General features: G+C 37.3%; 1 long non-coding RNA gene across 1 annotated transcript in view; it reads left to right on the top strand.

Annotated features, from left to right (window-relative positions):
- The window catches only part of LOC115802050 (uncharacterized), a 456,956-nt gene that overhangs the window by 50,910 nt on the left and 380,562 nt on the right, over positions 1-25,484 (top strand). Inside the window, exon 4 of the long non-coding RNA XR_016395247.1 lies at positions 25,376-25,438. This is a non-coding gene — a long non-coding RNA (uncharacterized LOC115802050). The remainder of the gene's footprint in view (positions 1-25,375; positions 25,439-25,484) is intronic.

The following is a 25,484-nucleotide window of genomic DNA, read 5'->3' as shown; positions in this document are numbered from 1 at the left end:
TGTGTGATTTTGTCTGTATAGCTTTGCTTTTACCATTTGTCCTAGGGTTCTCTCTGTACGTTTTTTTTTTCTACTTTAAGAATTTTTTTATTAATTATTTTTTATTTTAATAACGTTATATTATTTTACTTTATTTTATCTTCTTTCCTTCCTCCCTCCCTCCCTCCTTTTTCTTTTTCTTTCTTTCTTTCCTCCCTCCCTCCCTTCCTTCCTTCCTTCCTTTTCTCCCTTTTATTCTGAACTGTGTGGATGTAAGGCTCTTGGTGCTCCAGCCAGGCATCCGGGCTGTACCTCAGAGGTGGGAGAGCCAAGTTCAGGACACTGGTCCACAAGAGACCTCCCAGCTCCACGTAATATCAAATGGCGAGAATCTCCCATAGATCCCCATATCAACACCAAGATCCGGCTTCACTCAATGACCAGCAAGCTACAGTGCTGGACACCCTATGCCAAACAACTAGGAAGACAGGAACACAACCCCATCCATTAGCAGAGAGCCTGCCTATAATCATAATAAGTCCACAGACACCCCAAAACACACCACCAGACGTGGACATGCCCACCAGAAAGACAAGATCCAGCCTCATCCACCAGAACACAGGCACCAGTCCCCTCCACCAGGAAGCCTACACAACCCACTGAACCAACATTAGCCACTGGGGACAGACACCAAAAACAACGGGAACTATGAACCTGCAGGCTGTGAAAAGGAGACCCCAAACACAGTAAGTTAAGCAAAATGAGAAGACAGAAAACCACACAGCAGATGAAGGAGCAAGGTAAAAACCCACCAGACCTAACAAATGAAGAGGAAATAGGCAGTCTACCTGAAAAAGAATTCAAAATAATGAAAGTAAAGATGATCCAAAATATTGGAAATAGAATAGAGAAAATACAAGAAACATTTAACAAGGACCTAGAAGAACTAAAGAGCAAACAAACAGTGATGAACAACACAATAAATGAAATGAAAAACACTCTAGAAGGGATCAATAGCAGAATAACTGAGGCAGAAGAATGGATAAGTGACCTGGAAGATAAAATAGTGGAAATAACTACTGCAGAGCAGAATAAAGAAAAAAGAATGAAAAGAACTGAGGACAGTCTCAGAGACCTCTGGGACAACATTAAACGCACCAACATTCGAATTATAGGGGTCCCAGAAGAAGAAGAGAAAAAGAAAGGGACTGTGAAAATATTTGAAGAGATTATAGTTGAAAACTTCCCTGATATGGGAAAGGAAATAGTCAACCAAGTCCAGGAAGCACAGAGAGCCCCATACAGGATAAATCAAAGGAGAAACACGCCAAGACACATATTAATCACACTATCAAAAATTAAATACAAAGAGAAAATATTAAAAGCAGCAAGAGAAAAACAACAGATAACAAACAAGGGAATCCCCATAAGGTGAACAGCTGATCTTTCAGCAGAAACTCTGCAAGCCAGAAGGGACTGGCAGGACATATTTAAAGTGATGAAGGGGCTTCCCTTGTGGCACAGTGGTTGAGAGTACTCCTGCCGATGCAGGGGACATGGGTTCATGCCCCGGTCCGGGAGGATCCCATATGCCATGGAGCGGCTGGGCCCGTGAGCCATGGCCACTGAGCCTGCGCGTCCGGAGCCTGAGCTCCGCAATGGGAGAGGCCACAGCAGTGAGAGGCCCGCGTACTGCAAAAAAAAAAAAAAAAATTGCTTGATACTGAGGTTTCCAGATTAGGTTGACATGGGGTGAAATAAACAGCATGAGTAGGTGCAGGGGCTAGGGACAAAGAGTCATGAGAAGATAAAGTCTTACGAATTCAAATATGCTAAGAAGGGTTTTAAGCCACTGCTGGCCGTGTAGTAGGTGGGATCATTGTCTTTGGTCCCAGGAATTTCTCTTTGGAATGGACATGTTTATAATTTTTTTTTTTTTTTTACCATTTAAAAATATTTACTTCAAGCTTTATTTCTTTTTTATTTTCAAAGTTGACATTATACTCTAGTTACAATTTTATTCTTTCTTTTTAACATTCTGCCATAATAATTTCTCATGTCATTGAAATACTCTATCCAAGATTAAACATCTTATTAGTGCTTCATAATTTACTTAATATTTTCCTATTTTTGCACAAGATTGTTTCCAGTATTTTTCCAACATAAATTACTCTTATGCATTATTCAAAGTTCACACTATTCCTCTATTATATACTCCTAGAAGTAAAATTATCATGTCAAGGTATCTAAACATTCTTTTTTTTTGGAGTTCTTACCATCACATTTATTTTATTTTTTTTAAACATCTTTATTGGAGTATAATTGCTTTACAATGCTGTGTTAGTTTCTGCTTTATAACAAAGTGAATCAGCTATACATATACATACATCCCCATATCTCTTCCCTCTTGCGTCTCCCTCCCACCCTCCCTGTCCCACCCCTCTAGGTGGTCACAAAGCACTGAGCTGATCTCCCTGTGCTATGTGACTGCTTCCCACTAGCTATCTATTTTACATTTGGTAGTGTATATATGTCCATGCCACTCTCTCACTTCGTCCTAGCTTGAAACACTTTTTTTTAAACTTTTTATTTTATATTGGAGTATAACCAATTAACAACGTTGTGATAGTTTCAGGTGCACAGCAAAGCGACTCAACTATACATATATATGTATCCATTCTCCCCCCAGACTCCCCTTCCATCCAGGCTGCCACATAACATTGAACAGAATTCCCTGTGCTATACGGTAGGTCCTTGTTGGTTATCCTTTTAAAATATAGCAGTGTGTACATGTCCATCCCAAACGTCCTAACTATCCTTTCCCTCCACCCTTCCGCCCCCATAACCATAAATTCATTCTCTAAGTCTGTGAGTCTGTTTCTGTTTTGTAAATACATTCATTTGTATCATTTCTTTTTAGATTCCGCATATAAGTGGTATTATACGATATTTCTCTTTCTCTGTCTGACTTCACTCAGTATGACAATCTCTAGGTCCATCCATGTTGCTGCAAATGGCATTATTTCATTCTTTTTTATGGCTGAGTAATATCCCATTGTGTATATAAACATTCTTAAAAGTCTTCAAGTACGTTGGAATAGACATATTTATCTTTGATTTTCCTCCTCTACTTCCTCATTCTCTCTCACGCCCACCTTGTATTACTGTCTCTCAGACCCACCATCTTTGATCTTTTTATCTTAGTTGTTTTTTGTACTCTTTTCTTCTTGCACCGGCATATTCAAAGCTTGGAAAAGTCTTCCTCTGGGTGGTTTGTGTCCATACCTGTCTGGACAAAGGCTTCTAACTTCTCCAGGTTCTGACTATAACATGATAACCTTGTTTCCTTCCTGGCCTCACGACATAGAGCACATCCACTTAAATAAATTAAAAACAGACAAACAATGTTTCTAGACCTTGTGTCTGTATTTTCATTTTAATACAGATTTGTCGTTTGTGTCTACCACATCCCCTAAATTTATAATGATGTTTAAGTTGAAAATTCTTCTTGGTTTATAATACTTTGTAGGGAGATGGGAAGAAAGTTAAAGAATTTGCAGTGTCATTGGATGAACCAGACCCACAATCAGTATAGATTCTTAGCCTCAATTTTACATTTTGCCTCGAGAAAAGAAATTTAAGGATTTATTTTTCATTGCTTATGTTGAAGAGTTTGAGATTAATTAGAAAGTGTCTCATATAAAAACTATTAGAATATAAAATAACTCACTTTGAAAAATGGTTGCATGTTTAATTTATTCTTCCTTGGTGATTGTTCCCCCTGCAAATCGTGTTGTAAGAGCAGTTCTATACAGGGTGGTCTGGGGTAAGAGCCTATTGTGCAGGGCTCAGGTTACTTCATATCCTTTTCAAAAAGATGCAGTCTGTCTCATTAGAATGCTTTCTAACCACTGTGAACAGTGACTTTCTCTATGTAACCTTTTAAGGAGACTTACAGTTACTTGGAAATTTGCTGTAAGGGAATTGCTGGTGTGAATTACCTGTATAGAAAACACTTTTGGCTTCTAGAAAAGAAAGGAAAAGCAGAACAAAGAAGAAAACTTACCACAGTCCATATTCAGATCTAGCTATTTTCTCTGGCTGTTTCTATTTTACCAAATCATGTAAAACAAATATTTACTGAGTGGTTACTATGATCAGACACTGTGCTGGAAGCTGGAAATAAATAAGACAAGTAGCCTCCTTATGATAAAATCACAGGATTCGTATTTATATTTGCCTGGTGTCTGAGTGCGACCAGCTCAGCATTTAAGTTTTTAAAACTGCATTTTCATTGCTCTGCATGCCAGCTACCAGTAATCAAATTACTCGTAACAAGATGTGATTTGGTGGAGTATTTATACATTTTCTTGGCCAGCCTGCAAAGAACATATGAAAGAAAAGAAATCTTCTTTTAGAAAACTCATCCGCTCTGTACTACCTGAATGAACTGATCTTCGATATTTAGACCAAAAAAAAAAAAAAAAGTTTTTAACCCTTTTTAATTTTGTGAAAATATGGTACATAAGTAATACTGAGAATATAAGCATCACAGTAAGTAAAATAGCAATGTAGAATAAAGGGTGTTATACGGTGGTTTTCTGCTAATAAATGTAAGGGTTACTGTTTGAGATAAAAGGAAATAATGATTAGATGTAAGGCTTAGGTGGTTATGCTATGCTGCAGGAACAAAGTCCTAGACACTTGGGTAAGAATCTTATTCTCTTGTGAGTGGCTTCAGTGCTGTGAAAGCCTGGGGTATGAACTAAGCTCTGTGCAGAGGAGAAAATGGAGTCCACTTCCTTATATCCACTTTGAGCCCAAATTATGCAATTAGGCTCCCCACACTGATGATATTAGTCATAGTCAGTTGGTCTTTTGGTTATGTCATGCCTTATTTCTAAATAGTTCTAAGGAATAATTGATCAAATTATCCAGAGAGAAGAGTTTGAACTTCAATTTTTGATTTGGACCTTTACGCCAAATAACCAAAAATACAGTCTAGCACCTATTGGGTTAAATTTACTTATAGATGTAATCTAAATATCACATAGTAGAAGAGGACTTCTACCTCTTTAGACTTCTCAGACAAGCACTTAAGATTCAGAAAGTCTTCCCTACTCCAAAGGTCTTTGAAAGTATGCAGAGAAAATAGGTAATTCTAGCAAAAAGTAGTCTCACGTGTTCTTTTTCACACAGGCTTTGTGTTTATCTTCTTATTTTAGTAATTTCTTTAAATACGACACCCTATTTTTATACTGCATATTATATTTTGTCAACCTACTTTTTTTTTTTTAGCATCTTTATTGGAGTATAATTGCTTTACAGTGGTTGTCAACTTACTTTTACAAATCATCTAATATGCTCCTCAGGACAACCTCCTGAGGGAGACAGGTCAATATTTTCCAAAATTTGCACAGCAAGCAGTTTATGAATAGAGTGAGGGTTGGAGCTCATGTACCTTGGAGTTAAGTTTGAGGTTCCTGAAATAGTGTTATACAGCCTGGTCCTTTAGTCTGTTTTAATTCCATACATTTCTCCTAGGAAAACAAGGTAAATAAAGGAAGAACTGTTAAGCTTTGTGGAATGTACCACTAAAACACAATAGTACATAAGATTTTCTTTCCCAACCTAACAAACCAAACTCTATAAGTCCCTTAAAATAGGACAAAATATCAGAATCAAGATGTAAAAATAGCTGAAGAAAGATTCTAATGGACCACAGAGAAACCCTGGTTCAAAAAGCTATACAAAAGTTTCTCTCAGGAGTGTCTGAGGTCCCATCTTTTACATGCACCTGATATCTTTCCTGTTACACTGTAATTAACCTGGGACAATTCTTGTCCTTTTTTTCTGTACCTCACAATTCTTTGCATATGGTAGGTGCCCAAGATGACGGCAATACAACCATCAAAATCAGACATTAACAGTGATACATCACCTCCCTCTAATCTTCAGACCCCATTCAAAGTTTTGCCAAGTGTCCTAATAATGTCCTTTTTAGTAAAAATGAAGGATATAGAAGGACACTCATGATCTGACATCTGTCAGTCTTATTTAACTACCTCTTTCTCAATTTCTATTCTGTGTGAAAACTAAACACTCTCCACAAAATAAACTGCAGGTGTTAGTCTTAATAAAGAGGGTGTCTACCATATGTTTAACCAGGCACACCCTTAAAAATCAGCCCTGTTTATGTTTGCAATGAACAAAGAGGATTGAGTCACCACGCATCAAAACGAATTTCAGTGATCCAGGTCAAACAATCTTCAGGATGTTCTTTTCTCAGGAAACTTTAATTTTGAGGCTCTGAGTCTACTCATTACATTATCGCAGTGCTGACTAGAAAAAAAATTCTTCAGTGTCAAGAATAGATTGCTCCAGTAGGCTGCCAGACATCTGTGCACTGTTTCTCCAGGGCAGCCACTGCCTGGCTGAGGAAAGAGAGGAGTGATGGCAGGAAGGCCCTGGGGTCTGTCCTTGACCTTGCCCTTCCCTCTGCTCTATCTTGCGTGGCCTTGTCACTAGAGAATACTGAATGGTGTCAAGATGCCTGCCTGTGTAGAAAATGAGAGGCTGTATATAGGCTGCCCCAGAGTGAAGGAAGTTGATTAAGGCGTAAGAGTGCTACTTCAGGGTCAGAGGGGCCATGCGTGGCAGCAAAGTGAAATTTGGATGGAATATGGGCAGGGTGACAGTTATGTAAATCTCTCTGCCTCAGAGGCTGGGAGATGACAGAAGAGAGGACAACTTAACTTTCCATTTTAATTCTCAGATACTAACACTCGCCTCTGGCCAGACAAATTTAAAGCTCAAATTCAAAATTATTCAACCACATTTCTTTTTCAGCTATCTTGCTGAGAGGGAGGAGACTTTGATGAAGCATTGGGTTATATGCACAACTGCTTTCGCATTTTTTTTGACCACCAGTATTATGTCAGGAACTGTTGTCGGTGATGGGCATCCAGGGATGAAAAACAGTCCTTGTGCTCAGGAGTTGACAGAATTTGTCATATGCCACAGAGACAGACAGGATACAACAGAGGAGTGTGCAAGTGTCAGGAGAGGCTGGAGATGGGCTTTATAAACAGTTGGAGTTTTCATTTTTGTATTTCAGAGTAATTTTTCTTTTTGTTCTATTAGCTTTATTAATTTATCAAACCTAAAGAGTCCATTGACACTTATTTTTCCTCTTAGAACCTAGTGTTTTCAGAATTTGGATTGGGGCATACTACATAAATTCTTGAAAGGATAGCACTTTGTTTCCAGTATACGCCCAGTCTTACCTGTGTAGTGAAAAGGGTCACTGGGCAGTCATTCCCCAGAGAGTGGTAAAGAGATACCTGGGTGAACTGGGAGTAGGACCAGTGACAGGCTTTGCACCCCTCTGGCAAACTGCAATTAAGCCTCTTCCCGCAGGCCACTGGATGTGTGGCACAGGTGTGCTGCCGGGGGTGGGAGGGATGGCTGGTAATAGAAGAAGTGGAATCTCAGGCAAGGGAAGGTGGGGAACCGGTGGAGAGGGGGTGGTTTCTTGGAGGAAAATCAGGGGTCCTTGTACTGTTAGCAGAAGAAGAAGGAATGGAGAGTGAGCTCTAGGGTTAGACTTGCTTTGGGTTCAAATCCTGCCCTTTCATTGCTAACTGCCCCCTGGGGTGAATTACCTCATCTCTTTGGACCTAATTTTCCTTATGGGCAAGATACGGTAGTTAGAACATTAAATACGTAAGACCTTTAGTTTAGTGTCTGTTAGATGAGGAGGAGGAAGGTGAGATGATGAAGATGATGATGAAGATGACGAGAGGATAATGGCAATGTGGTCCTAAGCATTATGTGAGGGATTCATAAGGCGGATGACGTAGACATGGTCCCTGATCCCCCCAAGTGTACGGATGAGGAGAGAGGTCATTACGAGGCAATAAAAGACATGCCGTTGGAAGGGAAGCAAAGAGTGTTGTGAGAGCTCGAGGGAGGTGTCTCAGACCCACACTTGGGAGATCAGGGAAGAATCCTTTGAGGAAGAAATATCTAAACAGAACCTTTAGTTTGAGATAAATAAGGTCCAGGCAAGTAAAGGAGAAGGGCTAGGGTGGAAGAGAACAGAAGAGTATATGAAAGGCACAGAGGAGCCAGGAGCACAGTGAACTCAAGACATTCTGAAGTAGAGACATTCCGGAAACCTAAAGCTGTTGTAGGCAAGTGTAAGATGCAGAGGGACCAGGAATGGATCTGCAGTATGTGGGACCGAGGAGTGCTGTTCAAGGTACTAGAAGGCCTGGGGAGCCTCTGTGAAGTTGTAAGCAAAGGAGAAATGACAAAATTTGCATTTCTGAAATCTTCCCCTGATGGCAGTGAACTGCTTGCTAAAAGGGGAGAGAGTGGGAGTAGAAGGCTAGTTGGAGTGTTGCAGTAATCCAAGGGAGAGATGATGGTGCCTTAAACTAAGAAATGATGTTCCCTATGGAAAAAGCATGCAAATATGTAGAAGGTAGAATGAATAACATTTCAGGATAGATTATACATGTGGAGAAAAGAAGAGAGTTTGGAGTGAGACACAAGATTCTGGTTTTGACAATGGAGTGCGTAGCTTTATCCATTAAAATGCGTTTGGCTGCACGTAGTAGGAAACTTGGGTCAGTGATTTAAACCAGTGGTTCTTAAAGTACTTTCCTTGGACAAGCAGTACTAGCATCACCTGGGAACTTGTTAGAGATGCAAATTCTTGAGTCCCACTATAGACCTACTTAATCAAAATCTCTAGAGGTGGAATTTTTAAAAATTAATTTTTATTGGAGTCTAATTGCTTTACAATGTTGTGTTAGTTTCTGCTGTACAGCAAAGTGAATCAACTCTACATACGCATATATCCCCTCTTTTTTGGATTTCCTTCCCATTTAGATCACCACAGAGCATTGAGTAGAGTTCTCTGTGCATACAGTAGGTTCTCATTAGTTATCTATTTTATACATAGTAGTGTATACATGTCAATCCCATCTCCCAATTCATCCCGCCCACCCCCTTCCCCCCTTAGTATCCATATGTTTGTTCTCTACATCTGTGTCTCTATTTCCACTTTGCAAATAAGTTCATCTGTACAATTTTTCTGAATTGTTTCAGTGGCATAGTTGAGGTAGAATCCATATTTCAGTGACTAGATAATGAGGAATGGGGACAGTAAAATAGGCAACCTTCTACAGACATAAGACTGGACAGTGAGTTTTTGAAAATAAGGAATGAAATAGGAGAAAGTTTCAAAATTATATTTAGATAGGACAGAACCACTGTAAAGTTGAAATGTTTCTTTCAATTAATTAGGCAAGATTTTAGGGTTTCAAAACTGTTTGAATGAATTGCTCTAGTAGAGGGAAGCACTGAGGCACTTGTTGCCCAGGAAAGAATGGGATGGAATAGAATAAGGAGACCCCGTGAATAAAAGAAGAGAGGATAGGAGAGGAGAGGGTGATAGAGAAATTTAAGAACTCCTGGAGCATATTATCTACATAAAAAGACAGTGTTAAAACACATAAAACTAATAGTGGATGATAAATTGTTCACATTGTAGAAGTGACTGTAATTGCAATGGGAAGTCAGATAAGTGAGATTAGGGATTAATCCACTATCCTGAGAGACAGGCAAACTCTTAGAAGGATGTTAGCTTTTTAAAGCCATGTGGTGTAATTTGAAGGACAATGGCAGTCCCCTTAGTTAACCTAGGGGTTTGTGATGACTTTGTAGGTAGGGTTTGGCTCTGTATACACTTCTAAATTGCCCCTTATAATGATGCACAATCATTAACTAACTGTTGTTGTTGTCTGTGCCCCAAAAGGTATCAGATTAAAGTGGCCTTTTAAATACTGAATGATCCAACTGAAAGAGCACTTAGTCCATTTCATTTTTTTTTTAAACATGTTTATTGGAGTGTAATTACTTTACAATGGTGTGTTAGTTTCTGCTTTATAACAAAGTGAATCAGCTCTACATATACATATATCCCCATAACTCCTCCCTCTTGCGTCTCCCTCCTACCCTCCCTATCCCACCCCTCTAGGTGGTCACAAAGCACTGCATGTCACTTTAAGGGACACTTTATCATTTAATTTAGAATTCTTTGTCTCCCAGAATAGTTCTGTTTATCTCATCTACCTCATTGACTGCTGTGAGGACAAATATGAAATACATGATTTTTAAAAACCTCATTTCAGTCAGGGGAGATTGAATTTTAAAATAAACCTCTAGCTGAAAGAAAATGCAAAATTACCAATACGATCAACAGCAAATCAACTTTGTTTTCACGTAGAGCATTTTCTGAGTTTGTTTTTGCCTTAGTACAGTATACAGTCAAGTTTAGATGCTTCGGTGTTTTTCCATTATGAACTCATTCTTTGTGTAGTAGAGATTTGGTTTTCTGTAGTGTCAGCAAATAAAAGTATGGTCACAAAAATATGTTCCTTCTTAGTTTTTTCTTCTGTCATCAATCATCCTTGATGAGAGTTTAAGTACAAAGTGAGTTTAATATTCTTATGCAGGCTGTTTTTAATAAAGAGCCTTTGCTTTCATTTTGATGAGTTAACTCTACAAGTAGAATTTACACTTAATTTCTTAGCTGCATCTTATAATTTCTAGTCCTAATTTAAAAAATTCTGAGTTATTCTTTTAGATCCTGGAGCTGCCATTGAATAGTGTTTCTCTTACACAAGTATGCTTATACTTAATTGTTCTTCATATTTGCAGAAGATATTCCTGTGTCACTACCTGCAGCCATGTTTCATGGTTGAAATACCTGATTTGCACTAGCATATTTTTATTTATTTTAGTTAATTAATTAATTATAGTATATTTTCCCCTCTGTTAGTATGCAAGATTGAGTTGTCATAAGATTACTGGTCAATACTGGTGAACTGACTGTATCATATTAGTTCAATTTTGATGAGGTTAATTTACTATTAATGGAGATGCGTAGTGAAACTGGCATCCAAAAATGTATCCTTCCGTAAAAGCAACAACAGCAACATCAACAGACTGGCAAAATAGGATGATTTTTTTTTCCGGAACTCTGGAAATTAACCAAAGGAAGCAAGCCAGGAATTATTTATTCAAGAAAAACTACCAAATATTGGTAAGGATAGCAACTCCAAACTCCCACTCCCCAACTCAGCAGTGGCCTTGAAAAAGAAGAGCCTGCATTCCCAATACCTGAGGAAGCAGAACAGAGCTGGGGCTCTTTCAAAGCTGCATTCGCAAAGAATTGATATTATTTGGTCTGTTAGATGGTTTTCCAACTGGAAAAGCTTGTCTTTATTTGATCTGACTCAAGGTTGCCCAGTACTAAAAGCCTCTCCCCAAGGGGCATTTTTGAAAAACATTTACAGGCAAATGTTTCAAAATCATAATGCCTAAAGTGATAGTTAACAGTTGGCACAGGCAACAGATTAACCAAAACAGCTTGAAAAGAAAAGGCCGAGCAATGAGGTGTCCATAGGGGCTTTGGAAAGTTTGGACGTGTTCCTGGGAATCTAAAAGTTCATGCACATGTGTAGTGCTGTGTGCATTCTCAGAAAGAACCTGAGAAGGCCCTTAGCTCTCACCTGTGGCTGACCTTGAAGCAGCCGAGCAGGAAGTGGAAGCTAAGACAGAGTTGTAAACTGAGTGTTAGAGATTACTTTAACATGCGTACAAAGCTCCTCAATAAAGAATGGGAGATTTATTGGTTTCAGGAATTTAAAAAAAATTACTTATCATTAGCTGATTCTTAAGCTAACTGAAGATTTCAGTGGCCACACATGACAAAGAACAGAGACTTTACAGAATTAGCTCAGGAATATCACTAAGCAAACTGGTGAATTCTACTGAACATTTAAAAAATTATTTATACCAATTATTCACATAGCTCCCACACTCCAAAAAAAAAAAGAAGAGGAGAGAACACTTCCCAACTCATTCTATGAGGCCAGTATTACACTGATACCAAAACCAGATAAAACATCACACAAAAGGAAACTACAGACCAATATCCTTTAGGAATAAATATACCATCATCTTCAACAAAATACCTGCAAATTAATCCAAAACGTATAAAAAGTGAACACCATGGCCATGTGAGATTTATCCCAAGAATGCAAGGTTGTTTCAACATATGAAAATCATTGTAATATGCCATATTAAGAGAATAAAGAAAAAATTATTATCTCAATAGACAAAAATTCAAGACAAACATTTGACAAAACAAACATCTGACAGAATCCTACACTATTTCAGCATCAAACGTTCAACAAACTAGGAATTGGAGGGAACTTCCTCAACCTAATTAAGGGCATCTACAAAACCCTACAGCTAATATCATAGTTAAGGTGAAAGACTGAATGCTTTCCCTGTAAGATAAAGAACAAGACAAGGATGTACACTCTCATCCCTTCTATTCAGCATTGTACTGGAGGTATGAGCCAGGGCAGCTAAGCAGGAAAAAGAAACAAAAGGCATCCTAATTGGAAAGAAAGAAGTAAAAGTATCTCTGTTTGCAGATGACAATATCATATATATATGATAATATGTATCACATAAAACACTAAGTGTACACACACACGAACACACAGAGTATTAGAGCAAAAAAAGAGTTTAGTGAAGTTGCACAATACAAGATGACTGTACAAAATTTAATTGTATTTTTGTACACTAGCAATTAAAAAATCCCAAAATGAAATTAAGAAAACAATTCTATTTACTATTCCATCAGGAAGAATAAAATACTTATGAATAAGTTTATCCGAAGAAGCATAGGACTTGTACACTGAAAATCACAAAACGTTGTTGAAAGAAATTAAAGAAGACTTAATAAATAAAAAGACATACCTTGCTCATCGTGGGAAGACTTACTGTTGTTAAGGTCACAGTACTCCCCAGAGTGATCTATAGACAATGCAATCCCTATCAAAATTCCAACTCCCCTTCCTGCAGTAAGGCACAAGCTAATCCTAAAATTCACAAGGAAATGTGAGGGACCCAGAAAAGGCAAAACAATCTTGACAAAATAAAACAGTGTTGGAAGACTCACACTTCCTGATTTCAAAATTTACTACAAAGCTACAGTAATCAAGGCAGTGTGGTACTTGCATAAGGATAGACACATAGATCACATAACATTTTAACCTGAGAGTCTAGAGGTAAACCCACACATCTATGGTCAATTGACTTTTGACACCCCTGCCAAGACAATTCAATGGGGGAAAGAATAGTGTTTTCAACATATGATGCTGGGACATCTGCATATTCATATACAAAAGAATAAGGTTGGACCCTTCCTCACCCTATCTATCAATACGAATATTAACTCAAAATAGATAAAACCTATAAGTAAGAGCTGAAGTGATAGAACTCTTAGAAGAAAACATAGGAGTAAATATTCATGATCTTAGTTTAAGCAATAGTTTTAAAAATATAACACAAGAAGCGTGAGCAACACAAGAAAAATAGACAAATTGGACTTTATCAACATTAAAAATTTTTGTGCTTCAAAGAACATCAAGAAAATGAAAAAATGACCCACAGTATGCAATAAAACATTCACACATCATATACCTGATAAGAACATTGTATCTAGTATATATAAGGAATTCTTGCAACTCAAAAAGAAGAAAAATACCCTAAAATATGGGCAAATGATTTGAACAGATATTTCTCTAATGAAGATTTGTAGTTGGAAAATTAGCATGTAAATGATGTTCAACATCATTAGTTACAGGAGAATAGAAATCAAAACCAAAATCATTTCACATCAACTAGGATGGTTATAATAAAAAAATAAAAATAAAAAGGAAAATAACAAATGTTAAGGATCGGGAGAAATAGGAACCCTTATACATTCCTGACTGGAATGAAAAATAGTGCAGCCACTGTGGAAAACAGTTTGGAAGTTCTTCAAAATATTGATCATACTGTTAACATGTGACCCAGCATTTTCACTCCTAGGTGTATATCTAAGAGAATTGAAAACATATGTTCATGCAAAAAGTTGTACACAAATATTTATAGCAGTATTATTCATAGTAGTAAGAAACTGAAACAAGTTGAATGCCCATAAACTGATGAATGGATAAGCAAAATATGGTATATCCATCCGGTAGAATATTATTTGGCAATAAAAAGAAATGAAGTACTGATAAATGCTACAGCATGGATGAACTTTAACACAAGACTAAGTGAAAGCAGCCAGTATAAAAGGCCACATATGGTATGATTCCATTTATGTAAAATGTCCAAAATATGCAAATCTATAGAAGCAGAAAGTAGATTAGTGGTTGCCAGGGACTAGCAGGGGGAGAAGAGGGCAGTGACTACTAACAGGTACAGGGTTTCTTTTTGGGGTGATGAAATATTCTGGTATTTGTGCACAACTCTAAGTATTTTAGAATCTACTGAATTGTACACCTTAGTGAATTTTATAGAATGTGAATTATATTACAAAAACTTTTACTATTTGATATTGAAGTTTATGTCATTATTTTAGAAATGAAGTGGTATCTCCAGTATTTTTTTATACTCACATAAAATTTAATTTGCTTCTTGCCATTTTTTGTAAGTTGACCTTGGGATTCATTTTACATTTGTGTCTACTCAACTATGATTTTTTAAAGTTTGATCTGTTATTTTAAAAATTTGTATAAATCCTTTGATGCTAATAACAAAAAAACAAAATAGTTTTTCATATTTCCCATGCTCTGTATCCAAGCAACAGGTACAGAGTAGAATTTTCTGTCTTAGACTGAAATTTATTAAGCACAGATTAGAATATGGTCTTGGTTTTAACTGTGACATCAGCTTTTAAAATTGTGTTCAGTTAGCAAATCGGTTTGCTTTTGTTATATAAAAAACGGTTTCAAAACCTAATGGTTTAAACCTCAATTATTGTTTCTCCCATTTCTGTGGGCCTGTGTGGTCTGGCTGGTGGGAGTGGAATTCAATCATGCATTTGGGACCTCAGCTGAGACAGGTGGACTTGCAGTCTCTCTCTGTAGTGTGGTCCCACAGCCTCCGGCTGGCTCACCTGAACTTGTTTACATGATGGAGGAAGAGTCCAGCAGCAAAAGAGGGGAAGCCTGCTGATGAACACTGATGGCTAGCTTTATGTGTCCACTTGATGGGGCCACGGGTGCCCAGATATTTGGTTAAACATTATTCTGGGTATGTCTGTGAGGGTGTTTGAGATGAGACTGACCTTTGAATTGTTAGTTTGAATAAAGAAGATTACCCTCCCCAGTGTGGATGGGCCTCATCCAATTGCTTGGAGGCCTGACTAGAAAAAAAGGTGGGTGAGTAAGAGGGAATTTGCTCTCTTTGCCTGACTGGTTTCAAGCTAGGACATCAGTCTTCTGTACTTGGACTAGAACTTGCACCACCAGCACTTCTGGGTATCTAGTTTTCATGTGGCAGATCATGAAATGTCTCAGCCTCCATAATCACCTGAGCCAATTCCTTAGAATAAATAAATCTCTCTTTCCCTCTCTCTCTCTCTCTATATATATGTATATATTTATAGAGAGAGAGAGCGAGAGAGAAATGTGATGCAAGCAGAGGAGTGAAAGATGCTTGTATTAGTGTTCAACAAAGAAACAGAACCAATAGGCTTTATACATACAAATAATATATTATTGTATTATAAATGTTATCATTATAGTATATTTAATATATTAAATTATAAACCTATATGCATTAATATAATAATGTATTTTAGCATAGTAATATAATATCAATATTTTATATAATATAAAAGTCTACTGTTTCTTTTTTTCTTCCAAAATTTGTATTTATTATATTATCAACAAAAATCAAATAATGTTACCTTCAATATTGAACATTTTAACTGAATTTACAATTGCATTTACATCAGTGTCAGATGTTTACTGATGACCTTCCACAGTTTTGCTTTGATTCTCTAATTTGAGGTAAAGTTCAACTAGATCTTTACCAAAGTCACTTCCTCTTTTAGGACTGATATACACGTACACATATTATATATTAGACTGATTTCTTCTATTGTTACAAGTTTTGTAGATTTTGTTTTCACTCCTTTTCTTTATTTGTTTGTTTCTCTTAATTAATTTCTATGCTTTCTTAATATACTGGAGTTTATTGATATTCTTTAATGAACTTTTAAAACTTATTTATTTATTTATTATTTTAAAAATTCTCTTGCAATTTCCAGAAACCTGGCCAATTTATATATTAAAGTAATTGTAAATTTTTAAAAATATCTTTATTGGAGTATAATTGCTTTACAATGGTGTGTTAGTTTCTGCCTTATAACAAAGTGAATCAGCTATACATACACATATATCCCCATATCTCTTCCCTCTTGCATCTCCCTCCCACCCTCCCTATCCCACCCCTCTAGGTGGTCACAAAGCACCGATCTATTCTCCCTGTGCTATGCGTCTGCTTCCCACTAGCTATCTATTTTACATTTGGTAGTGTATATATGTCCATGCCACTCTCTCACTTTGTCCCAGCTTACCCTTCCCCCTCCCCATGTCCTCAAGTCCATTCTCTAGTAGGTCTGTGTTGTTTAAGCTGTGAGGCCAAACTATAACCTCCTTAGGCCAAAGCTGGCAGCTAGATGGGACACTGTGTGAGCATGTCGAGGGAGGGTTATTGGCCGGGGAATACTGTCTGCGGTGGTAGAATCTTCTAAACATACAGGAGTTTCATCAGTTTGAGGATGCGTCTTATTACTGTATATTTTACCAGATAAACATGCAGTATTTACCACATTTCTTTTAATTTTTAAAATTTTCTATTTTATTTTAGTTTTTGGCCATGCCGCACCGCTTGCAGGATCTTAGTTCCCCGACCAAGGATATAACCTGGGCCCTGGCAGTGAAAGGGCCAAGCCCTAACCACTGGACCACCAGGGAAGTCCCAGTATTTACCATATTTCTGAAATGAGAATGTACTGGGGTGAAATATCTTTACAGTGAGTCCTGTTTGACATTGTTTAAATGTTTATGTCCTTATTCTTTCTTATTTTTACCCAGTCTTATTTAAGTCATTTATTGACTTTGTAAATAGTTTCAAACTTATAGTTTCATTCAAGAAAATTACAATAAAAATTAGAAATTACCTACCAGAATGTGTTACTTTATGTATGTATTAATTTGTAAAAGTTACTTCCATTTTAGTAGAATTAACACAAAATAATTCTGTACAGAGTTCCTTTCTAAGGAAACGTACATTTTTTATGAGGCTGTAGCTGAAAATAAATATTTTCAGTGTGTCTTATTATGGTACATTAAGTCTTCCCCGTTTTAATAAAAGTCCTATTAAGATGACTTTCATAATAAGTATAGATAATTGCATACTTTAATTGTAGAGAAAATCATTGAAACACATCGATGAGATTGCAGTTAAAAGCATAACATTGGAGCACGTACTTCCTCCAAATATAAAATATAGCACTGTGTTTTAAAATTTACGTGTATTCAGGAGAATCAAAACACTCAAAAATTTTCAAATATTTATGTATTATTGACCTGGGATAACACTGCATATCTCAATTTTTTTTTCCTAGTAAGGGGCACAGAGAGAGAACTCAAAGGCTAAATTAAGTTAAGAAGGACATAACTACTTTAGAGAAGCAAATGTAAGACTATATTTGTTAAATTCCTCAAGAAATACAAAGAGTTTTGCTCTACGGTAAGGAAAGTAAGAAGGAAAGTGTTAGAACAGAAATTCAGGTGGCCGCAGTGGGCCAGGCAGGCACGTTTTTTAAGAAGCTAAGGAAAACATTGCAGAGAGGAAGCAATGAGCTTGAGGGGAAGAGGTAGGAAGAAAGCAAAATGGAAGATATAAGGGAAAAGGGGAAGGGGAGAGAGAAGAAAAAGGAGAGTGACCTGTAGGCATAAAGGTAGAAAGAGAGGAAGGTTAGATTGGGAGACACAGGAAAAAAGATAGGGGAAAAAAAAAAAGGTACATGGAGAGAGATATGGAGGTAAGGCCTTTATTCAGAAACACCCATTTCAAATTGGGAAAGCCAACCTCAGAACCACGTTTATAAAGACATGGTCAGATATGCATGACTTCAACACGTCTCAATTCAAATTCCATCTCATCAGTAACTCCCAGTTATACTTTATCTCCTCCATAGTCCTTACTATCTCCTGAAATGATCTTGTCTATTTACATGTTTACCCTTTTTCTTTCTTCTTCTGAATATAAGAGCTTATATTGAGAATAGGGACATTACCTTGTTTCCATTGCATCCTCAGTGCCTAGAAATTTCCTGGCATGTAGTAGGTACTCAATAAACATTTGTTAACTGTTGACTAAGAGAACATCTATTATTTACTTTTTTGTGTGAGCTCAAGTCTACATACCTTAAATTTTTGGGTAATGCAAGAACAATTATACATATGATGTTTGCAAAATTTCCTCTTCTTATAGAGGCCTTCAAAATTCACTCCCACTTAAACTCTTTTCTAAGAACTGCCATTTGCTAAAGTTCTATCACTAAATGTCAAGGTAATGCCCTTGCTTCTGTTCAGCAACAGCCATTTGTAGTAGATCTGACTCTGTCATTTATTAGTTTACTGGATTTCTACTAGTCTAAAATTTTATAAAGACACCAATGAGTAGAGAGATGATTGATTCTCTAAAACCAGGTCTTCTCCTGAGCATATTTATAACAAGTAATATTACAATAACTAGGATTTATATAGGGGAATATTAGGTGAATGGGAAAAGTGACAAGGGGTTATTTTGGGGGAAAGACTTATTCATTACTAGATGTTAGGAAGTGTTGTTTACTCATACTACTCCTCAGAGCCTGACACCCCTGGCGCATTGTCATCATGCTGCCTTCTGACCAATGAATGAACCCACAGCTGTTTAGAACATGACAGTCTGCAGATTTCTTCCTGTGATAAAGCAAGGACTCTCAGGCTCTATAAAAGCAGAGGCTGTTTTTCTATAAACTTAGTACACATGATATAATCTTAAAAAAAAAAAACAAAGGAAACTGAGTTTTACTTAGCATTCCTTCACAGTGGGATGAGCAGTGTGCTTTAGCTTGGAGCTTAAAAAAAAAAAGAGATTCTACTTCTCAATGTCACCTTTATTTTTTATGTTTCCTCTTTTTAGAGAGGCTTGCTCATTTCTATAATCACTTGTTCATTCCTAATACCACTTCTCTGAAAAATAGCATGACATAAAAAACAATATGTCAGAAGAATAATAATTTTTAAAGTTTAAAGGGATTAGACTGAAAGGCACTGACAATTTTGCAGGTCCTGGAGAGTCAAAGCAGTTAGTACAAGACTCACATCTGTGGCAGGGAAAGGGAATAAGTAGGGCATCACTTCACCTACCAAAAAATATATCTATTTGTAGGGTGAAAACTAGCAGACCTATAGTTTTTTGGCTATTCTATTTAATAATGAGGAAAAAAGGAGTTCAGTTGAAACTGCAAAGGCATACTTTGGTGAACTGAATAAAATTACCCTGGCTGGGAACTGAGCAAAATACCACAATTAGTAATGTGATTTTGACCTAAAGTTGCAGAACATTTTTATGAGAACCTGAGCCTCTATTTTTGAATCCTGCACTCAGTAGGCTAATCCAGAATCATCAGAGAAGTGGGATCTGGGCAGGGGGGTGGTAGCAGAAGAAAGAAGGATCGTGAGCACACCGGGGTAGTTAGTCTTACGCCTTCCCTTGGACAAGTCTTTTAAAAGGCCAGTATTCAGACACCAGATTTGGGTCACTTTGTATGGAAGGGTTAATTTTAGGTTAGGTCTGGTCTGGTCGGGAAAGTTAAGGTGTTAAATGGATTGCCTGCTTTGCTGTGGGGCAGGCACACTTCTGAGGTTTGAATGTAAGATAATCTGGCCTCCCTTGGGTACTACAGAATGAAGATGGCCAGGGACAAGTCAGATTCACAGGGCTTCTGTGGAACAGAACAAGATACCTTTGACCAGATGCAGTCAGGATTGGTTATGGAATTAAGCCAGCTTCCAGAATTGGAGGTGAGGCAAGGTGCAAATAGCTATGTTGTCTTCTATACCATGTTATCTCATGGTTCTGTGGGGATCTAGCATCTCCAATGTGTATAACCTTGCCTGTACATTTAATTTCAAAGAGTCCCAGTAGCTTAAAAATGTGTTATCTCAATTTAAATCCACATGTCATTTGATAAAACATGCAGTAGCAGTTGTCACAAGTACTATGGTTGAAAGAGTTTGAGTTTCACAAAATAGCTTATCTTCCTTTTGTAACTGACTTTCAGGTGCATAAAAAGGCAAATCAACCCAACACTCACACACAAACTCAACCATAGACACCAAGCTTTCAGCTGCATAAGGCTTTCTAAGGCTTGTGAATTACCAAATATGTTAAAGAAGTATAGGGTATATAAATTGGCTCCACTTGCTTTTTCCATTTCACTCAGAAGCCACACTGTATTTGGGCAGGCTGGAATTTTGGTTGGGAGGAATTTTCTTTTTTTTTTTTTTTTAACATCTTTACTGAAGTATAATGGTTTTGCAATACTGTGTTAGTTTCTGCTACGTAATGAAGTGAATCAGCTCTATGTATACATATATCCCCATATCCCCTCCCTCTTGCATCTCCCTCCCACTCTCCCTATCCCACCCCTCTAGGTGGTCACAAAGCACCAAGCTGATCTCCCTGTGCTATGCCCCTGCTTCCCACTAGCTAGCTATTTCACGTTTGGTAGTGTATATATGTCCATGCCACTCTCTCACTTCCTCCCAGCTTACCCTTCCCCCTCCCCGTGTCCTCAAGTCCATTCTCTACATCTGTGTCTTTATTCCTGTCCTGCCCCTAGGTTCTTTAGAACCTTTTTTTTTTTCTGGATTCCATATATATGTGTTAGCATACGGTATTTGTTTTTCTCTTTCTGACTTACTTTACTCTGTATGACAGACTCTAGGTCTATCCACCTCATTACAAATAACTCAATTTCATTTCTTTTTATGGCTGAGTAATATTCCATTGTATATATGTGCCACATCTTCTTTATCCATTCATCCGATGATGGACACTTAGGTTGCTTCCATGTCCTGGCTCTTGTAAATACAGCTGCAGTGAACATATTGGTACATGACTCTTTTTGAATTATGGTTTTCTCAGGGTATATGCCCAGTAGTGGGATTGCTGGGTCGTATGGTAGTTCTATTTTTAGTTTTTTAAGGAGCCTCCATACTGTTCTCCATAGCGGCTGTATCAATTTACGTTCCCACCAACAGTGCAAGAGGGTTCCCTTTTCTCCACACCCTCTCCAGCATTTATTGTTTGTAGATTTTTTGATGATGGCCATTCTGACCCATGTGAGGTGATACCTCATTGTAGTATTGATTTGCATTTCTCTAATGATTAGTGATGTTGAGCATCCTTTCGTGTGTGTTGGTAATCTGTATATCTTCCTTTGAGAAAAGTATATTTAGACCTTCTGCCCATTTTTGGATTGAGTTGTTTGTGTTTTTGATATTGAGCTGCACGAGCTGCTTGTAAATTTTGGAAATTAATCCTTTGTCAGTTGCTTCGTTTGCAAATATTCTCTATGGTTGGGAGGAATTTTCAAGTTAGAGTTTCAATTTGGACACAAGGCTGGTTCCCTTTACCAGTCACCAGAGGAAATTTTTTTCTTTCCAGTAGACAAGGTAGGAGCACTGAGCTCATCACCAACTTACCACATCACTTTATACTTTACCAAGAAGGAAGAAAGGGGATACTCACACTGAGTAAAATATCCTCCAAATGTAGGTTCAAGTTGGCTCCGCGTGGTATGTACACAGCGTGTTGGGGGGAAGGTCCACTGGGCTTGGGAATAGATGAGCTGGTTTTGAGCACTTGAGAAGTGGTGAAATTTCTCAGTCTCTCTCTTTTCATCTACATTTCTACCTGCCCCATCTAAGTCAAGGGCCATTGTCTCTAGGTGTTTTAGGACCTTGTGAAGAATCATAAAATTCTAAGTTATGCTTATCTTATACTCATATCAGGTTCTACATGTGCAAGACCTGAGAACACTGATAGGGAGATTATGGAGTATAATCTAGAGTGTACAGAGGAGAGAGAAATGGGATGAATAACCATATGCAAACAGCTCCTTCAAAAACTGTATGATGGCGGAGCTCAACTTCCTGTCTCTACTGTTTCTTTTCATCTCTCTGTTCATAGTCACTTTCAAGCCCCCCCAAAGCATAGGCATCACAAAATACTTCAATTCAGAGAGGTACATTTCTGTGTTACAGTAGGGAGGGAAGGAACAACTTCCTGGGAGCATATAGAAAACTATTAAGTTACTGTTTTTTTTGCACTTTCACATTTTTAAAAGAAAATAGTACCACATAAAATCTACTGTGGGTGGTAAAGTTTGTTAGATGAGGAATTACTTGAGAAAAAAACTAAATATGTAAACTCTGACTTCAGAAGGCCAAGAACTAAACACAGGAGACATAAGTGATGTGAAACCTAATTTACATTGGGAAAAATCATCATGTGTGGATTTGTGTTACTAGTAAGTTAATGTAATTTATGACTGACCTCTTGCTTTTTAAATAGTTTTTCACTGGATTAAAAAGGGCAAATTGTCCTTTGATCTATAAATCAAGGAGTGCTGAAAAATGGAGTAGAGTGTTAGGAACTGCAGGTTGAGTATAAAAGCCACTGACATCTGTAAGATTTCCTTGTAGGCAAATTAAAGTGGGTGGTAAAGGTTCTGAACATAACAGGTGAACTTTGAGGAGGGTCTCACTTTGAGAAGAGATTCAACGTGAATTGAATCAAGTATAATAATTAGATCAGGATTAGTTGGAGTAATGATTTAAACATTCAAGTTTATAAATCCTACTAGTTGCTAGGTATCTCCTGTACTAATTGTCTACCGAATTAAAAAAAATAATACTTAGTAATACTGGTTAATGTTTTTGTTTTTAGGTTCAATATAATTGTCTTTAATTTTTTTCTTTTTTAAAACAAATTCTAAATTTTAAAACAGATTAAGTCACTACAAAGTTCCCATATATCCTCCCGGACCGGGGCACGAACCCACGTCCCCTGCATCAGCAGGCGGACTCTCAAACACTGCGCCACGAGGGAAGCCCTATTTTTTGCAATTTTGAATCAATATTGATATGTTATTTTAACTGTAGTCTATAATTTTTTCTAATTTCCTTAGTTTTCACCTAATGTCCTTTTCTTCTTTGGGGATCCCCTCCAGGATATCACATTATATTTAGTCCTCATGTGTCCTTAGGCTCCTCTTGGTTGTGATAGTTTATCAAACTTACCCTGTTTTTGGTGACTTTTGACAGTTTTGAAAAGTACTGGTCAAGTATTTTGTAAAATGCTCCTCAATTGGGAGTTGCCTGATGTGTTCTCTCTATGATAAGACTGGGGTTGTGGGTTTTTGGGAAGAAGACTAAAAAGGTAAAGTGCCATTTTCATCACATCATGTCAATGGTACGTACTATCAACATGACTTATTACTGTCCATGTTTACCTTGGTCACTTGGCTGAGTTAGTGTGCCAGGTTTCTTTTCTATAAAGTTGCTCTTTCTCCCCCTTTTCTATACTGTACTTTTTGGAAGGAAGTCACTATGAACAGCTCACATCCAACGTGTGGGAATTTATGCTTCACCTCCTCGAGGGCAGAGTATTGACACTAATTATTTGGAATTTTTCTGTGTGGGAGATTTGTCTATTCTCCCTTATTTATTGATATTTATTTTTTTTTCAATTATTTATTTATATCAGTATGGACTCATAGATTTATTTTTTGTTTTGGTTTATAAGCCAATGCCACTTATTTTGTTGATAAAATTTTCCAGCCTGACAATTGGGGACTTTTTCAGTTGTCTGCTATGTCCCTTTGCATACTCCATTATTTATTAAAAAGCATTTTTTTACTTTCTGGCACTACAAGATGCTCTAGGATCATCGTATATATTTTTTGTCTCAGTCCTAGAATCAGCCTTTCTCCAAGAAGCCCTGATGTTTTAAAATTGGAATATGGTATTAGAAAACAAGATCTGAATGATAGGTGTGCTTGTTGCTGCTGGGGTGTCATTATTTCTAGGCCCTCCCTACTGACAGAGCAAGGGGTTATATGTGTATATACTAACCCATGTATGTACATATTTCTATAATTATTTCTATACGTAATCATCTGTATCTATGCCAAGCTAAACATGCGTCCATACTGATGTCTCCAGCACTCATCTATTACCACATGGCTCATTCTGGCCGCCTCCTCTTTCTTATCTGTAATCTCCCACAGCTACAGTGAGAAACCTGGCTTCCGACATCCAGCATCTAATTACTTAATTGTTCAATTCCAGTATATATGTACAGCAGTACCAAAATTACTGATATCCTCATGAGAATCAACTTTACCAACACACAGTGCTTATATAACAGTTTATTTTGCCTAGAATCTTTTAGACTTCATTCATTTCCAGACTTACTTAGGTCTTCTTTTCCCCCCAGCCCCTGCAGTGAGTTTGCTTCATACATTTGTAATAGTTATATTTATTTCATACATTCATGATATAATTAGTTTTATCACATTCTGCATTCCATCCAGGAATACCCTGACCTCCAAATAGGTTTTTTAAAAAAATTTGCATACAGTAAGGTTCACTCATTATGTTATAAAGTTCTATTCATTTTGACAAATGTGTGCTATCATACACCTGCCATTATAGTACCCTACAGATAGCTATACCATCTTAAAAAGGTGCTTAATGTGTTCAAACCTCACCTAACGCCCTCCCTGCCTCAAACCCCTGGAAACCATTGATCTTTTTTACCATTGCTATAGTTTTGACTTTTCCAGAATGTCATATAATTGGTGTTTTCTTTCTTTATAAGCATAATCATTAGCTTACCTTTATTAAGTATGCACCAGGTGGTTGTCCCTATGTTATGTGCTCTTCAGGTACCATCTTTTCTTGGTTCTCAGACCATGTGATGGCAGTACAATTTTCATCCTGAATTACTGGTGTGGAAGCACAGGATGGCTAAATACTACTCCTAAAGTTCTATACAGCTAATAAGAGATCTTGTCAGTTTGACAAGGGCTGTTTGACTCTGAAACATGTACCCAACCAATATGTTATGCTGCAAAATTCATACTCAGAACTGAGAAAATAAGAAACAGGATGCCTGCTTCAAAATGCTCCTTCATTTTGACAATTCTGTGCACAAAACAATGGGGCTTCTTTAAAACTTCAAACATGCATTGCTTTAATAGAAAAGCACGTTTATACTAAAAAGGAAGGAAGGACAGTAGAAGAAAGGGGGGGAGAAAGGAAGGAAATCATATCAAGTCCAGGAACAGGATCAGTGACTCTGTTAGATTCTACTAAAAGCCATACGTTTCCCCCTGAAGGTGCATGGGAGTGACCATTCTGCTGGCTCAGAGCATCCCTCAAGTTCCACCCATCTGGAAAAAGTAAGTTCAGAGGGACACATTTATTTATGCCTTTTTCCCTAAAGGG

The sequence above is a fragment of the Delphinapterus leucas genome, chromosome 12 (genome assembly GCF_059928025.1).
Source record: "Delphinapterus leucas isolate spDelLeu-1000000601 "Yukka" chromosome 12, BTC_Dleu_Yukka2, whole genome shotgun sequence".
Classification (NCBI taxonomy): Eukaryota; Metazoa; Chordata; class Mammalia; order Artiodactyla; family Monodontidae; genus Delphinapterus; species Delphinapterus leucas.
The sequence above is the reverse complement of the archived record's forward strand: the minus strand, read 5'-3'. Positions and strand labels throughout refer to the sequence as shown.